At 38.8% G+C, this 19266-nt stretch overlaps 1 long non-coding RNA gene across 4 annotated transcripts in view; it reads right to left on the reverse strand.

Annotated features, from left to right (window-relative positions):
* Positions 1–19266, reverse strand: part of LOC129784503 (uncharacterized) — a 140862-nt gene that overhangs the window by 85104 nt on the left and 36492 nt on the right. For all 4 annotated transcript variants that reach the window (XR_008747322.1, XR_008747324.1, XR_008747323.1 and 1 more), the window contains one exon: positions 5283–5453. This is a non-coding gene — a long non-coding RNA (uncharacterized LOC129784503). The remainder of the gene's footprint in view (positions 1–5282; positions 5454–19266) is intronic.

Consider the following 19266-nt stretch of genomic DNA (forward strand, 5'->3'; position numbering starts at 1 on the left):
ATCACTGTGCTATAATACTATCCCATCTCCCTCCCTCAAGACACTCAAAATACCAGGCTGAATCCTAGTAGAACGAACTTGTTTACACAGAGTTTGGTTTGGACATAATAAAGCTCAAAGATCCAACAACAGAGTCCTGAAAAATCTCAGAGAAGTTACTGTATTTTTGGTTCAAACACAATGCTGATCTGATGTGGCAGTCTTTTCATAAAAAACTCCATTTGTATATATCTTATTGAAAAGCCACTACACTGTAATACCCAAAAGAGAATAGTTATTAAAACTGGAGCCTTTGCAAATGTTGTATGGCAGTTATGACAGAAACAACCATTATATTCTGGCCCAATAGGTACAATATCACTGCTCTTCTGAAGAAACAGATAAAGTAGCTACTAAAGGCAGCCTGCCCTGACAGCGGTGGGAGGGGAAGAGGCGAGGTTTACCTATCAACACATTATAAACTTGGAATTTTCTTTAGTCTGCAAATGAACATTCTTGTGATTTTCTGATCCAGAGGTGGTTGATATTAACTGAAGATTTCTGTTGACTTCATTAAGCTTTACATTTAGTCCTAAAGAAAGAGTGAGTTTTGCCAGAAGTTGAGAACCTTGGTTTTTTTCCTCTCTTTGCCATCTCTCCAAGGTTCAGCTCTGCAGCAGCTCACTGAAACAGACTGAAAGCCTGAGTCCAATTTCCAGTTGATGTAATTTTTTTGTATTTGAGTGGATTTCCACCAGCAGATAATTTTGTCCCAGCATCCCTTTCTACAATAGCTTTGACACAGTATTGCCTCATTTGATATTACGGCCAAAGTGCATATGGCTTCATTCAGTAAATGCAGACTGCCAGGGAAGGAGGACATCTTTGGCTATCTCCTAGTGTCAAACCAGAGTAGGGCTTGGACTCAAGCTTTCTGGTCATAAGCACTACCTGCATGTTGACTCACAAACTGGCATGGACCTGGAGTGGGGCAGCTGGCTCCTGAGGCAAAAGAGCTCAGACACGGGAAACCTTGGGAACGCTCACTCCACTCCTCCTCTCACAGACACTATAAAGGGGTCTGTGCAGCCTGGCCCAGGGGACTTGGTCCAATGTTTGGGCTCTTGCAATGTCTCACCATGTGAAGGACTGAAATTTGTGTTGAATGGATTATACCAGCAAGCCAGGCTTTTCTCCACCACAGACTGACGCCAAGAAATACCTCACCCTTAATCAGAGATGACCTCAAAAGATTGTAGCTTAATTTTACTTCCACCGTGAGATGGACTGGAAATGTAGGTTATGAAATGTTCAAGATGTTAAATGAGGTTTCAGTTTGGGTTAGCCACATAATGGGAAAAAAAGGATAACTTAACACTTACAAAAAAGCTTGTCAAGTTTTGTTTCCTTCTACCAACATTAGCCAGGGAGGTTTGGATCTTGCTTGCATGCAGAGGTTGGGGAAGAAGGAGGATGGAAAGGTTCCACATTTGGTCTCTCTTTCTCACCGTGCTGAAAATTAGTAATGGATCACTCAGTTTCCTTCTGTTTGAAACTACTGTACTCTGCTGGGCAGATGTACCATACTAGTGCAAGCGCTAAGAAATATGATAATAACCCTATGGGATTCTATATATTCCATTAGCCTTGTAGATGCTTTCCCATAAATGTCAGACAGACAGTTCAATTCTAAACTGGTTATGTGCACTGCTTTTAACTTACTCCCTCCTACTTCATTCCTGTCCTGCTGCTGTTGCTCTCTGAAGTCTGTTTGCCACTCTCTGAAGTCTGTTATGTCTTTGTATTTCTTCTCTACAGTTTTTGTGCATAACTGGGTTACTGTTTTTTCCAAGCATTTTGATATTTTTCCTGTTCTCTTTTCTCATCGTGATATAATTCCCTAGGTTTGGTTTCATTCTCATAGGTCATGCGGCATTTGATTTGCTAGTTCAGGTTTTTTCGCATCTCTCTGTTTCTTCTCTTCTCTCCTCTCATTCAGCACTGCACGTTCCTCCAAAGGCTGATTCCTCCTTCTGACTTGTATTCAAATATCTTTTCTCTTTTATCACAGCCCTATCACAGTGTGTGCAATAGTTTCCAAGTGACTCTCAGAAGCTGTAAAGAGGTACCTTTCCTTCAAAATTACATCACATCTGTATTTGAATTTCCACAGAGTGCCACCTCTTCTAATAAAGGGGGAAAAAAGGATAAAAGTTTATTTTGAATGGAAACTATACTATTTTAACTGCACCAGATTCCTTGGAAAGTATAACCAGCTAATATCTGTGAAATGCTTCCAGCATTAAGAAAGCATGCCAAAATTGAAAAGTGTGAGTTGAACATGAACAGATTTGGAGCTGCCCTGTAATAATTACAAATACTGAATGCTGGCCTCATTGTTGGAATAGTTACTGTGCAGATAGATTTATCAGTGGGAAAAAAACATCTAGGACAGAAGAAAATAGGGATAGACAAGTCACTTTTCTCTGGACAAGGGAAGATTGTTCAGAGACAATTACAGAACAAGAACAAGCCTGGCTAACAAAGGAGAGTAGTGGTTTTAAAAGCAGCATGTTCTCAAAAGAAGTATTCTGGGAACGAAACTGAGAAAAATGTACCCTTGTCGTTGTCTGAAGAAATCAAGCCTGGACCGCTAGCCTGGATTTGGTCAGGATCCCACTGTGATTACAAAGAACTAAAACTTTAATCAAGCAAGTAGCCCACTGAGTTAAAGATAAGAACATATGTCTCTGCAGGACCAGAGAGTTATTTTGCAGCCACTTTATGATTTTTGCTTGAGCTGATTCAAGAGCAAAATCTCAAAGCTTCAGTTGACTTATTCCTCCGAATATTTAAAATCTTCCAAAGTTCCCTAAAGTAGATTTAACATTCCTTTTAAGCTTTCTTATTAGTGTAGAGTGGCCAGTGTCTTTCCTACATGAAATTTCCCTTAAACACTCAAACTCAGGCAAAGAATTTCTGTGTTCATGCCAATAGTCCCTCTCCATGGACAGAACATGAAGACAAAAACAAAAAGAAATCAACCCTTGAAAAAAAAAAAAAACCTCTTGCAAAATTATTTTTAAAGAATAGTTAACAGAGCACAGAAAAGCCATGTGAGTATACTCCAGCCAGAGAGGTATGCATATTTTTCCGGCTTTTAATGCTTTCTCTGATGAACCTTAAAAATCTCAGTTCTCCATTACCATCCAGCCTTTGAGTCAGCAATCAAGAGAGAATAATTCAGAACTGACATCACAGCCAACTTCACAGTTTAATGTCAGCAGTTGACAGGGAAAGGAGAGACTTGCATCAGGTTTTCATCAAACTGTGTTTAGAACTTATCATGAGTTTCTAAACATAGGTCTGAACAGTTCCACATTTGGCACCAAGTGCAGCCTTTCACAGCCTGCTTTGGAAGGGATTTTTGTGACTTGATTTCTTCCTTGTCAGATGCTGTAACCGTTTTTAGGTGACTAATGAATATTTTAATCTGACCTTCTAACCTCCAAGTGTGTTACATGCCAAAGAATAATAAGATAGAGGAGAATATGTTACAAAATAGATGATTTCATTGAAAATCAGAATCCCTTGCCAAATTTTACTGTAGTTTATGTTCTGCAATATGCCAAAAATATCAGACAAACAGGCATCAGTATGATTAATTTCACCACTGTTTCCTTTTCTCCCTTAAATTGACCACTGAGGCCACTAAACTGGCACGCAAAAGCATACACTTTGCACATGTTAACTCAAGTGTTTGTCAACAAATTACATTCCTTTCTCCATTAGCTTGTCTTTAGTCAGCCATCTTGAGCTATTATACAAGAATTAGTATCAGATGAGTGGTTTGCTTTTGCATCTCCATCCATGCCAAACTGAAATGGGTAAAGATTCACAACAGAAAGGGGGGGTTGTTTCTTAAGATTTGGTGTACAGTTTTTAGTTCACTAGATCAAACTCCCTTGAGTATATCTTAGATCCAGAACCATTTTGAATGCTCCTAGTTTTTCTCATCTAGAATCTTACTTGTAGATTATAACTAATAATTCATAAAATTAAAGGGTTTTATATCCAGATCCTGTCCAATGGTATAATTGTTGCAAATGTCACTTATGGCAACTGAAGTTTCATCTAAATTCCAAAGAATTAAGGGTAAACTCTGTCCACTGATATCTCACAGAAAGTTTAAGCAACATTAAACTGGTAGGCAGCTCAGGTCCAGAATAAAGGTCTGAACCATGTATAGAACTGCTTTTTCTTTCACAGTACAAAGAACATCACTTTTTCCAGAGCAGTAAATATAATCCTATCTTCTATTTAAAGCATGCAGTTTATTATCCCTATTTTTCACTTACATTTCTCTATATGGTCTCTTAATGCATTTCACTGAAAAGAGGATTTACCAAGTGTAGCACGTATCAGATTTCCTGACAGACAGACAGATTTCCTGTTTTCTTCTATTAGTAAATGCAAAGCTATTTCTTTTTGAAACTGTTCACAAGTGGCAGCTGAATGAAAAGATTTCCTTTTTTTCCCCAACTACTGTACAAGAACCCTGTGTCTACAAGAGTGTTGGAGGAAGATCAGAGGAATATTCATGTAGTGTCATGCATATGTACAAAATTTCTAATTGATTAATCATACATTATGCAAACCTGTCAAACATCATGTCAAAATGTATACCAGAGTTTCAAAAATGATGAATTATTATTAATCCTTCTGCGATTCCCAAAGCAGGTAAAAGATGACTGAATTAATCCTCATGATGATTATGTAAGACAAGCAGTATTTCACTTTGAAAGACAAGAATCATTATTTTCTACAAGGACTTCTCAGTGTGAACCTTCAGTAATGAACTTCCTGATATGGATTCTTAAAAGGAATCAAGAATCTAGAGATTGCAGTGTGTCAGATAGGCCTGTATACGTCGTTTCATGTCATCCCTTTCTGAACAAGCAAGGAAAGAAACAGCCTTTGTGACTACAGAAACAGGCACACAAAAAACTGACAGAATTGAAGTTCTGAAGGAAACATCAGGCAAGGGCTCTGCCACAGCCCAGCTGGGCAGTCAGGCCTCCCAACCCCATCACTTAACTGCGGAAACCATCTAGACTACCCTACACTATATACTAGGTCTCAGAAATTTCCCTGTTGGTCATAGCTTCTTTGCCATAGTCCCTCCAAGTATTACATGGTCCTTTTTAGCAAAATATTATTTTTTCCCATATACCTGCATTTTTCCCCCTTCTTTAAACATGGTCTTCTTGATCCTTAGAATAGCTGTACTGCAACTTCATTACCTGGTGGCTCACTGAAAACTTTTCAGATCCATACTCCAAGAAACACCTGAAGGAAACCTTCTTATCCTTGGCCTCAAGGTGCTGTTTCTCCATATGTGGAAGTAGGAAATGAAACCAGCAGTCTCCAGAGAAGTCTTGCCAATCTGATTCTGCCTCCTGCGGATGACAAGCCTGTAACAACATTATTTCAGCTGTCAGGTTACAGAGGTAGAGAGAGGAGAAAGGAAGGTGGAAGAATTTATTTCTTTTCTCCTGGAAATTTTCCTGTGACTCAGGGAAGCCAACTAAGCTAGAAATCTAAAGTTCATAAATCCACAGCCACACTTGCTAGCGCCTCCTGTAATTCTGAACACCAGAATCACCACCAAGCAATGGCACATCTGACAGCTTTGGTAGAAAAAACCAATCCTTCAGTCCTTTCACAAAATAATTTTAGAGGCACGGAGACTAGAACTAAATTCTGTACAACAACCCAGCAAGTTTTCTCCCATTTCACTGAATCACTGAATCACAGAATCACAGAATCACAGAATCAATGGTCGGGGTTGGACGGGACCTCTGGATATCATCTAGTCCAACCCCCTGCTAAAGCAGGCTCACCTCGAGCAGGTTGCACAGGATCGCGTCTAGGTGGGTTTTGAATGCCTCCAGAGAAGGACTCCATTGCCTCACAATCTGGTCACAATTGGGAAGTATCTGCATTCACAGCTCTCTAACAGCAGGATGCTCAACCGTCCCAGGGCTGCAACTCATACCAAAAATATTCACAAGGCTGAAAGGCGGAAAGCCCCTAGATGCATACTACACACCTCCAAAAGCTCAGAATGGGGGAACTCTGCGGGAATTTAATTGGCCAGGGGTGCAAGTGGTTCTCCAGATGTCCTCCACACTCACTGAGCAAGTGCCTGCATCCCAGTGCAGTTTGGCAACCGTGTCTCAGATGCCTTTTAGGCTAGCTTGCTCCGCCAGCCCTGCTTCCAGGAACCCAAGGCACTCTCCACAAGGAACTGCTCTGGAGCAACTCAAGTGCAATGTGAGTTTCAAGAGCTATTATTTAGATACATCTGCTCTTGTAGGCAGCGCACAAAAAGGTATTTCTGATGATACAAATGGAAAGGCTGAACGCAAGTAATGAAGGCTGCTGTTTTCTTCATCACAACGTCTCACACCCAGTCCCCCAAATGACCCAGACAGGGGAGCCTCCACACAGCAGTTCAAGTTTTGCAGCATCTTCTAAGGGAAGGGCTGCTGCACTGCAGGGTTCGGGCAGCTACTCTGTGTGGTAGTCCACAGAGAAAGAATTTTCACCTTCAGCTCTAGTCAGCACCGCAGCTGAGCTGGAAGAGGGCCAAGCTCCTGCAGATGGGCAGGAAAAAAATCAAAAATCAAAAGAAAGGCCAAAAGCAACTTTTATTTTTTGATAATATTGTGCTTGAGGAACATCTGATTAATGAACTTAGAAGTTCAAGAGCAGACAGAGTTCAGGACAAGCTTAATTTACCTGTAGTTCACAGTTCAACATAATTAGTAGTAAATAATGATGGGGCTCCTGGTCTGAAATCCAAGGACTTGGACTCTTTTTGCATCACATCACTGGATCACCTGTTTATAATTTGAAGTATAACAACCTGATGACATTTTGATGTGGACTGTTTGTGGATTTTTTATAGCTCTCAGGAATTCTGCCTAACCTTTTTCTCTAGCATACAGAAAGATACTCTGTTATGATACATTCTTGAGCCCCTGCTTCAGCAAAGGCTTTAACACTTACTTGGAGATAAGCTAATACGGAAAGGCTTTTCCTTACAACTTGCACGTTAGCTCATATTTGAGCACCAATGTTAGCTTTCAGGTGACTTTTTGGATTACTTCAGATGATACACACTGTCCAGTGTTGGTTTACACTAAAAATCTGTAAGTGTTTTTATCTGGGAGGAATTTTCTACTTGAGAAGGAGAGATTGGGTTTGTTGATCCTGTCCGTTCTTGATTTGTTTTTATTTTTTAATTTTTATTCTTTGATGACTTGGAAAACTGATGCCTGGATATTTTTCCATAGCTTTTGGGGAAGGAAATAGGAAGAAACTCACAGTGGATTGGAACCTATGTAACCTAATTTTAAGTTTTAGCATGCGGCATATTTATTATCAAATTACAACCCCTATAAAGCATAGTTTGAGAGCACCGTGGCAGGCTAGCATTTAACCGGATGGAGACAAAATATACAGCTGTAAAAAGCCACTAAACTAAAGCTGTACAACAAACCAGGCTGTACAAAGACTTTCACTGCTTACACAGTTTCTTTGTTTTAACTCTAGGGTTACTTAGCCTTGGCTTCCAAATAATTAAAACCTATTGTAATTATCCTCGTTAACTGTATCCTTTAATATAAAAAATGTCTAGCTTCAAAAGATGGTGATATAATGAGGATAGAGTGTGATGGACATGTATTACTTTGCTTCCAGGTACCCTGGAGGAACTAATATATCTTTATACTAATTTTTTGCCCTGTTTGGGTCTTATTCCACTTCCTCTGTGGTTGCCTTGCTCTGGGCCTGTGACGACAACCAATGATAAATGCAGACTACACACAACTCAGCTGCAGACTTACAGAGTCAAAAAATAGACAGAGCAGTAACACAAACCATAAAAACAGTTTCTGGGGAGGGTGTTCATGTAACCCCATCCCTGTCTTTTTCTTCTCTCTTCATTTCCCCAGGGGAATAATTATGTTTAAGAATAATCCCCTGTTTTAGCGTATTTGAACAAGGAAAATTAAATTAGCTGCTTCCCTGGCTACATTTCCTAACATTATTGTGAAATGCTTAATGAAGGCTCCTCAGAACCCCTTCATGCATCTTGTTAACTAAAAGTACATGGTTTACAGCTCCCAGCCACAATAGCCAAGAAATGCCAATTAGCAAATATGCCTTATTCAGAGAACATACACAACTGAAATATTAGACACAAATAATGACCATAGTGGCTCATGTTAGGATGGAAGCTTCCCATGTTACAGATGTACAGACTGGGTAATATTCGTTGCTCCTCACGGCTTTTTGCTTTGGCATAACTCTAGCTTATGAGGTGATGGGATGGGTGGATGAAGGCTTATGAAAGCCCTTGGAAAGTCAGCCAGTGGCCTGGACAAAAGAGTGTATTGTGATGAAATAGCCTTTCATGAGCCCTGATCCCCACTATGCAAAAACCAACCTCAGGCAAGATTATTTTTTTCCTTCAGATTTTAAAAAAATGAAGTTTGGGAAAATTTTAACGACCAGAAAGGCAAGAACATTAAAGAATAAATATAAAAATCCTGGATGCTAGAAAAAAATTTGCAGGGCCCTTGAGAGTGCTAGGCTGTATCCCAGCATTAAGCCAGCCTGTGTCATAAGTAAAATAAGAAATGGGGACAGACCCAAAGCCTACTGAAGTCATGGGCAAATGTTCTGCTGCTTTCATGGTATTAGGGCTAATGAAAAAGTGCCATCCTTAACCAAGTTTTAGTTTTGTTAGGACATCAGCCTTTTACTATAAAGTTATCTACCAACATTTCTTTTAAATAAAATATAAATATATTGTCCAAAATTGTCTGTTAACGAATACCAAAAGGAAACCAAATCAATAGTTTTCTTATATCTTACTCTGACATTACAATGCAAATAACTGAGAATCCTTTTCAGGTTTGCACTTTCCATACATATGTGTATCCACACCAGCCGTTGTCATATGATTTTACTCACAGACTAAGAAACACACTCTAGCAATTATTAAAATGTAGTGCAACTAACACTCTTAGCGGAGTAGTGTAAGTCAGTCTGAGATGCTTTTAAGAATTCTGTGCTGCTTGATCTGTTTGGTCTGGAGGTATTTTAGGATTTCTAAGAAGCATGGTTTGGTATTTTTTCCCCAGATAGTGGAAATGTGTTACAGATAGCTGCAATTTTGGTAACATACAGTACTAAAAAAACCCAGGACCTATAATCTAATACTACCCACTGGAAGGTGAAGCAAAGTAATCTGGCTCCTAGGTCTGAGTGTCCTGAAGTAGTGCCTTTAATCTGGTGGTGGAGTAATTTAAGAGGGCTCAGGGGCCTCTGTATGCCATAGATGCAGGCTATTGCTTATGGTGCTTAATATTACCTTAAGGTGTTTAAGCATTCAAAACGAACAGAGAAAAAGCATAGCCAAAAATTTTACTTTGATTCTAGTTTTTCACGTATGCTTTAGTCTGATCTCATTTGATTCACCAGTAATTAGATATGAGGAACGTCAAGCTAAACAGAAGTAAAATAACTATCTGTACCATTCTTCTTGGACTTGCAATCTATATTCATAGACTAAGTTGAAAATCACCTAAATAAACACATCTGTTAAGCTAACATTTTCCAGTGATAGCAGTTTTAATGTTGTGAAATGTGTTTGATGTGTTCATGTTACAAAGACCAGTTTCCAAAATGTTACTTTCCAACTTTTTTTTTTTTTAAGTGTAAACTGACCTTTTTCCTGTTGGCTCTGTGCTGGCCAAGATATATTTCTTTTAATACTGGCTAAAGCTAGAGGTAAAATGTTAAAATACTCTAGCGGTTTTATATGTACATTGGAAAGAAAATATTGTGAGGGTTGTATGGGGAGTAGGACCAAAGAATTTAGCTCTGTTAAATGTCTTCTCTAACAGTCACACACTGCAATAGATCACTTTGGTCAACAGTTAGGTAGGAAAGACCACACTTTTTAAGATAATGACAACTGACTTTTTTGACCTCCAAGAGAAGGTTATTAATTATATGAGGTGATAACACACAAAGCCAGAGTCAGCACTGGCACATAATGCAAAATTATCTGTAATGCACATGTGTAAGCATTTATGCCTGTGCCTATGTAGAGGAATCAAAGTGCCAAAACATATTCCCTTTGAATGTGATGCAAGAAAGTCCTATTTGCCTTCAAGGTGCAGTATCAGGCTCCTCGTGATAACAGAAGCACCACCGGTAGGGTAATAAGTGATGATTAGCTGGACAAGGGGTCACTAGGGAAGGGAGGTGGTGCTTGAACTCAAAAAGCTTCTCTTGCAGTCGCTTTTCCTGTTGTTTTTCTGGGTATTCACATAGGTGGCCACCCAGCTACATACAGCCCATCATTTGCACCATTTTACTTTTCACTCCTAGATTTGGTCTTGAGCTTCTGGGAACAGACCAGAACTGAAATCTCAGAAAAATAGCCAAGAGGGCAGATACCGATTTTTTACTTCTCCCAGGCACAGAGAGGCTGGCCTGCCAAAGGTCCAACACCCCTTTGCTGGTGGATAGGTGAAGAAATAGTCTTTCATTTCTATTTCTCTTGAGAACACACCAACTTTGTTACTTGCTTAAACCAAGAGATTTACATTATTAGAAATCCTATGTCCAAGCATCATCCCAGTGATTTCCTTTTAATCAGAAATCAGATCTAATGTGCAACTGGCTTCTTTGCTAAAGAATCAGCAGTTGCACTTCAAATGCTATTTGTTTATTGTCATGACAGCTTATTTTTTCCCCTTAGCCTTCCAAAGCTTGATGAGGTTGAAAGGCTTGTACATGCCAGGCTGGCATCAGACACTGATTAAAAAAGAGGGCACATGATTTGTGACACACTGTCATTGAGTACCTAGAATGATCTCATAAACTCATCAGTCCAGCTATATTAAGACCTGTAATAAAATACACTCATTAGAGCACAAAGGATGGACAATAGCCTGACATTAAAGTGCTTTAATTCTCTTGCAGTACAGCAACTGCAGCACTCAAGTTTAACAGCATCTGCTCTTATGAAGCTTGATATAATGTGTATACAAGTAAATAAACCAGAGAGTACTGTTAATACTGAATATACAAAGTATTCAATGGGAGTTTCTGTGCCAAATGCTGAAATGAAGATATATTCATGTATTTATGGGACACAAAGGAAACATGGACTTGCCCAAAACTCAGCAGAATTCAGCAAGCAAATCACAGAAGTTACTCTGGAGATGGCAGACAGTGACGTCGAGCATTCAGGGGTGAAACTTTTGCAAGATGAATCAGGGTGTTAGATCGGTACAAACTTTTAATTGACAGCTGCTTTTCATCTCTTCCCCACACCTCCCATAAATAATGCCTTTATAAATACTGGAGAGACACCTCCTTTCTGACACTGGGAGCACTAACGGTGATGTGTAAATTCTTTTAATAAAGCCCAAAAGCGAGGAGGCAGGACAGATCCTGGGCGCCAAGTGTCACCTTGTTTCAACTGCCTTCCAGGTCCTCCAGCTGAGATCTTGAGAACTGGAATAACAGAGATGCTGGGAAGGAAGGGCACAAGAAAAGCAGGAAAAATGAGAGCTGTAAGTCTTCATCAGAGAGCAAGTGAGAATGATGATTGTAGGTCAAGGATGGCTAAGATGACAAATGTGCAAGGGCTGAGGCCAAAACAAGAACACAGGAAATAGTAAAGGCAGAAAATATATCAGATGAGGCAAAAGCTGCCCGCAGGAAAAGGAACAGGGTGTGAGTCACACACTGGTTCTCTGATACCAAAAAGTAGATAGGAGGAAAGAGATAGACATCCAAATGATGAGAAAACAATTCCAAAAACAAAGAAGGAAGAAATAAAAGGTAATAAAAAGAAATAAATAAATAAAAAAAGAAATTTAGATCAGCAATTTGGAGGTCATTTTGTTACTTAAGAAAACAGTTGGTTGACAGTTACAAGTCAAATTCTTTCACTGCAAACATCAGATGTGGAGATGTTAGAAAGCTTTGTGATTGTGCCAGTTTGATAAACTAAGTGGCTTGCACATGGTGGAGCTGGGGGAAACAGGCACTAAAATTTTTCCCCTAAAGTCAAAATAATCCATTTCAACACTTTTGTGAGATAAACACTTTTTTAAAAAATCAAAATGACTTTTTATAAAGTCCCTCAGTTTTGCCTTTTGGGCCAGGAGCTATTTTTAACCTAGCTCCCTTAAGAAAATTGAGGATGTCCATTATGGATAACATTTGACAGGATGGATTTTACCGACTGTAAAAATAGTTTACAATTTCTCCTGCCCATGCAGCCAGAAAGTAGCAGAAACCTGGACAAAACTAGTTTTCTTTCTTCTTTTAACTGCCAGTGAACCAAAAGGGGGGAAAAAATCAGTCATTCGTTCAGTTTTAATTCAGAAAATTCGAGACTGACACTTTTTCACCACATCTTTTGAGCTCCTGGTGATGTTCTGATTGCGTTTGCTCGGCTCTGGAGAAGGCCCACAGATTATAAACTCTTTCTGACAAGGCCTCATTTATTTACTGCTGCCCGGAGTTGCCTTAGGGCTGCATGACGTGGTATGGGAGGCCTGAAAGACTGCTGAAGCTCACTTTCCCAGCATTGTCCGTGTTTTGTTACATAATTCAACATAAACAAAGATTCGATAACTTCTGACTGTTTGGGGGAACACTTCACTTTGTTCAGAGTACTAAAAAACCCTCTTTAATTGAGCTATTGAAAACTCATATATTATGATGTCTCGTTTCAGAATTCATCTTTATGATGCTTTTTACTGACGGTTAAAGTAATTAGCAGCAACTTCATACTGTTTCTGGCTACTCCCAGCCTCATGCTTCAGGAATATAATCATGCTCTACTGAACTGGGAGCCTCAGGTTCAAAGCCAGAGGCAAGAACTGTGAGAACTGCTTTAATAGCTTGCCTTACGATACATTAGAGCAAGAGTTTTACCAATACTGTATTTGCAGATTTGGCTTGAATGACTTGACAGCCTGCAGTCTGGAAGTATGCTAAGAGAAAAAAAAAATAGCTCACTAAAAAGAGGATGAAATATTTCCCTATTTATTGGAAGAGATCCTATTTAGATTAGGCCGTTTCTCTTAGGGGCTTACGAACTCTGCCTTAAAGTCTAATATTGATAAAATCTCTGAGGCTATGGTTAGTGGCAAGTAGTAATCACCTATGGGAGAAGAAAAGCATAAACCAGAGACTATTGCAGTGCATTTTTACAAATTAAAAACTGGCCATAACTTGTATAATGTGAGTCGATTCCATTACAGTTAATACAGCTGTAGTTTTCTCCCAGAGAACTGGGCTTTTTTTACAAGAGAAAGGGCTTAATTTTTTGTGACTATCTATCTTCTCTGTGGAGAATTTCTCTTCCAAAAAATGCTGAAGTTGAAAATTACCATACTGAGAACCATATGTTGAAAATACATGCTTTGTTAGAGGAAAAATGGGAGTGTTCATGCAGATACAATAGGCTATTATTTAGTGTTCATAAATTAGTGAATGCATTTCTTGGAAAGCTGTTGTTGCCGAAAGGCAGGGTAGCAATGTAGGTGGCCTTCTAACTTTATTAGTTGTTATCAACAAATTGTGGTAAAGAAAGTACTGTGAAGCAAAAGATGCTAGAAACTAGACAGAATTGGTAACTAACATGATGGGGTCTGTGTAATAGCTTGCAGCCAGTGTAATTCATACTGCAGTAAAAAGTGCTGTGTCTCAGAAAAATTCAAAAAGAAAACAGATACTCAAGACCAGATAGCGATGTATTTTTTCAGGCTAGTCAGACTTCCAAATATGCATATATGCATATATATATGTGTGTGTGTGTGTGTGTGTGTGTGTGTATATATAATTTCACAAGAAGGAAATGCTTCAACATGATCTACTGAAGGTTTTTTTGGTCAAATTTAACAATCTGCATCTGTGATTACACAAGTAATTCTGACCTAGATCTTGGAACACCAGAGATTTGTTCCCACTGATGATATCACATCACTGTCGGTTTAATTTTCTGTTCCCTATTCTGAAAAATGAAATTGTATCCATGGTTCGTATTTTTACATTTTCCTAATTCCTGTACTCAGGCTGCTCAAGTATACTGCTCTCAGTATCTTTCCAAAACTTCCTTTCATTTGTGTCTCTAAGCGCCTCTCATATCACATTTTCTTTCAGGTATTCTGTTGGTCCTTCTCTCCGAAAGACTAACAGCGTTCACTCGATTCCTTCTTAACACACATATTTTCTGGGAATGTCAATGTTAATCTGTTGGAGATAGAGATCATTTAATAAAATAAGTCTGCACAACCTGAGAGATTAAAGCCCAATCTGATCATTCCCCACGTTTTATTTATGTGTCTGACTAGTACTGTTTATCACATTGGAAGTGTGTAATCTAAGGGAGTGGCCCTTGAGGTTCAAAAAGCATCACAGTCAGTATGAATGCTACATAAGATACACTTATTGTCTACATTTTAAAAAACAGTTTCTGATTTTGAGAAACCAAGTTGATATTCAGTTTTCAGAACAGGTGGTCCAGCCAGATCCACACCAACATGTATGCTTAAAATGAGGAAATGCAAAGTTATTAAACACTGAAAATTAGGTCAGTATAATCATAGGAACTGTCTTTCAGCACATTAGAAATAAAAAATTAAAAATACCTCTCTTGCCAGATAAGAATAAATTCTCTGTAGAATAGTGGAAGGCATATTTTAGCTGTAATGGATGAAGAGGAAAACCACCAAATATAAAGTAAAATTGCTAAAAAGAAAGAACATAATTTCATGGCAAGGCTAACTACTGCATGTTATTCTATCTTACAGTTGGATTCAAAGACAAAAAGAAATTTTTTTTCTTTTGTTTGCTAACATTTTGAATCCTAGATTTAACCCTGTACTTTATCCCAGGGGATCATTCAGCTACTGCTAATGAAAAAGGTGAATGAAAAAGCTTGCAATTTTATATGGCTGCATAGCAGGGATATGCAGGAATAAATTTTTTGTTACCGCAGGCTCATTAGAAACTAACTTCTTTGCTGCATTACCTTCTAAACAATTTCTCTCCAGTTTATGGACAACTAAACTTGACCTGCCCCCATAAAAGGTTTCATTAGATATCCTAAAGCACCCAGTTTCCTCAAATTATTCTTTTTCAGCCATCACAATACTGTTAAAACTATTTTTCGGATACAAGACGACATTGAGAGTTATTACCAAGTGCAGCTACTTCTGTAAAAATAAATAAAGACTAGTACCCTGTGAGCTAATGCTAATAAAAATCAACCCTGGGGACTTTTTTCCCACAGCCACTGGATCTGATCAAAGCTGCAAAGTCAGTGGAAAAATTGTTATTCACCTCAATAAATGCAGGCCAGTCTCATGCTCAAGGGCTCTGCAGCTCATTCCCCAGTGTCTTGCCACCGTTAGTGCTGCTGTTACTGCTGTGCCCCATGCATGTTTGCTGTCCATGGAGAAAACTCATCCAGCAGACTGGGATGATTTACATGCTCAGACATGGCACTGCAAAATAAAAGGCTATAAAAGTAATTCATTTAGCAACGTGACAGTGCTGGCTGTGAAACTGAAAAATTATTAATAATGAGGGTGGTTATTTATAGATCACCTCTAATCCACAGAAGATCAAGGCGCTCACCACATTTTACAAACTGATTTATAAACTGTGTATCAGAGGGATAAGGTCACCTAGCAATGAAACCTCTGGAACAACAATTCATAGAAGAGAAGAACAGAACAGAGCATGAAGAAGAAATAATACGCTCGTTTAACAGTACTATGTGGGTATGCACTGTGCCAGCTGGAATTTGCCTAGGACTGCAGAGCTAGCTCCTCTAACCTTGTGAGAGTACTAGAGCACCATAAAACGTCATGCCTGATGTTTCATCCAAAACATAAGAAAAAGACTGAAAGTGAAGATTATCAATCACCATAGATGACATACTTAAACCTTGTTTTCTTTCTTACCCAGACAAGTGTCTGTTAAAACCTTTTGCAGGAGTTGCTTGCAGCAATTGCCTTCTGCTGCTACAAAGTACAGTGCAGCGACTTAGACAAAGACATGACACTTCAGAGCATTTTCTTTGCTTACACACCCCTGCACACACTCTGAAGCAGGTTTGTCTACTGAAATGGGATGGGAGCAAGAAAGTGCCCTGTAAACTTTCTTGGATAATTCAGCAAGTATAACACCTCTTGTATAAGATTTTATTATCAGTAAAATGAGTAACACCCATCTCTTGATTTCTGCATCAATAAACTGATATAAATAAAAATCATATATCACATCTGAGACATGCACAAAAAGCAAAATGACTTAGTGACTTGAAAATATGATGTGTAATACCTGTTAGTTTAAATCATGAGGCTAAAGAACCAAGAAAAAATTTACTTTCTTGTTTACAAAAATACTTCCTTGTATTCTAATTTTTAAAATTTAGAATACAAAAAGTCCGTATTTATGGCCAAGAACTACATAGCTAGATTCTATCTGTCTGTATTACATGTTTTATATAAGAAATTAATCAACTGAAGAAATCTGTAAGGTGCTTAAACTTGAGAATAAACACTTTCTAACAGTCAAAAGTTTTATTTTTCTCCTAGCATTAAGGGAAGTACAGTGACTAAGCTGAAAACATCTGCTCTACTCCTTGCGTATGGAAGTACAACGGTCTATGTATAGTGCCAATATCAATATACTGTTTCATATTTGCAGAGCAGTGCTGGCTATCATCAAAAGCACACCTTTAATGGAGTAGCTGAAAGGCACAGATCCACAACCGTACTCAAGTAAGAATGGGATACGGCAGTGATTGAATCTAAATCTGTTCCTTATCATTTTATATCCCAGATGAGGTGAAAGACAGAAACGTTGTACCTTGCTCCTAGCTCTCTCTAAATGGTGACATGTACCATTTTAGCTCTAGCTCCAGCTCCAAGTCTGTCAAAGCCCATGCAATGAAATGTGACCTCTCTCCTTTTTCTTGCCCATACAGCTGCCTGATTAGAAGCCTTAGTGAGGAAACAGAAACATCACAAATACAGAGTGTACTCGTCTCTGTACAGGTGACATTAACAACATCCTTCAAGCCAAGCTCCAGGGGTTTCTTATTGGTGGCAAAGGAGCCTCCATAAAGCAGATAAGCCAAACTAGATTTTTTCATTTTGTTTTGGTTTTTTTTTTACCCATTGTCTCTTACCAACAACATAGTCAAACATTCAGCAACTGAGGTTCTCCACCAGTGCGGTTCTTCTTACAATGATCACCAATAGCGGTCACTCACCCAGCATCCAGATGCCGCATGCAGATAACTTTACCTTTAAATTCTCTCCAGAAGGAACAAAATACTAGTTAATTCTGTGAGCTTCAGAGCTCATCCTCCATTTAACACCAGGAAGGATGTAACACAACAAAGCCAGCACCAGTCTGACTTTCCTCAAAGACAGATCCCAGCAGCCCCTGTACTGAAGGTGTGCAGCTGTGGGTTTTCCACCCCACAGGGACAAAAGGGCTAACGCTGTCCTGCTGGGATTGTCCATCCCCACAACACCCACAGAAACTCATTTAAAAATGGCATGATGTATACTGGAAGAAATTAAATTATCTGGTGAAGATGAAGGCCAGCAAACAATCTTTCATGCAACTAGACAGTAACACCACTGACTGCACATGGGGGACATCTAGCAGTCACTACTCATATTAGCCAATCCCACATACCAATTAATGTAATTTTTCTTCCAGACTAGATCTTTCCAAATAAAAAGTTATCAAGATATACTGTGATGCCTCCCTGCCTTTTATTTTATCTTATCCTTAATTATCCTTCCTTTTTCTCTTGTAGCTAGGCCAAGATTTCCTTACCATCCTCTTTTCCCCCAGCTCCTCTTCCCTCAGGAATGACTTCTCGCTGCATTCCCTCCTTTTTGGAGAACTCTAGTTTGTCCTCTGTTTTGCCTCATACAATGGGACTTCTTCACAAGCATGTGTGTTTTTTCTTATGTCAGTGAAGCATTTGGCACACAGTTGCTGTGATCAGAAGTTAATAATATACAGTAGTTGTGGACCAAAAGAATACCAGGAACAACATTTCTGACATATGAAGACAGAATCTGCCAGGAAACACTTTGTTACATTGAACTGCAGGTAGTGTCATTTTTCCCTCCTTTCTTAGCTAACTGGTTCTTTGCCTAATTCAAGAATAATTTACACCAGCATATATGAAGACTAACCTCTCTAGAGCTGTTGATGCCTAGGAGGAGCTTACTGTCCATTGCAGTCCTACTCCAGCAATGAAATCACACTGACATGTTGCCGTGTGTGCAGACTATAGGTAAAGCTATAGGTCTAGGGGTCTGTGAGGTCTGATATGGGATTAGTAGCTGGTGTTCTAGAGGCAGGCTATAAATTACCAAGACACTGGCATTTTATTACTGCTCAGAACTATTCAAAACAAAAAAAAAATTGTGTGCGTTTTGGAATAAAAAACATTACCCACTTGAGTTAATAAACAACAAACAAGATGCCACTGTAAACGCTGCAATAATTAGTTACAACATCTTCACAGTGTTGGGTATCACATTTTACTTTATCTTACATAAGTTTCCTATATAACGAAGGCAGTAATATCTGCCATATGGGCAGTAATATTTTTTTGCCAGTTTTGCTACACAGCATGCTAAGGACACTGATATTTTACCCCTGTCAGGATAAAAGCCATTTGTTTTAACAGGTTTTTTGCAAAGATCCACAGAAAGCGCATGTGTATCTGTTGCTTATTAACACTGGAGTATAAATATTTTTTGTATGGTTAACAGAAATGGTAGCAGGAATATGTTAAAATGGTTTAAAACTGCAAACTTGCTTACTATCTCTTCTTTCACAGCTATCAGCATAGTGATGGAGAATGCAACATAAAATTCACAGTTTGGATCAGTTTTCACAGTTATCTAGTATGATGAGCAATTACTCCAAGTATTCGTAAGTTATGAAGATGACAGATAGCCACCCAAAGTTATTTGAGAAAGAGATATTGTCTTTCAGAAGCAAGCAATGATTTGAATTTGCAGTTCTTGAAATCCTGGGGGCATTAAGCTGAACTTCCAAAACCTTAAACCTTAAAATACGCTGCCTAGGATCAGATGTTTTCACAAGCCTATGCTGGAATAAGCACCCAAACAA

Source organism: Falco peregrinus, chromosome 5 (genome assembly GCF_023634155.1).
Source record: "Falco peregrinus isolate bFalPer1 chromosome 5, bFalPer1.pri, whole genome shotgun sequence".
Taxonomy (NCBI): Eukaryota; Metazoa; Chordata; class Aves; order Falconiformes; family Falconidae; genus Falco; species Falco peregrinus.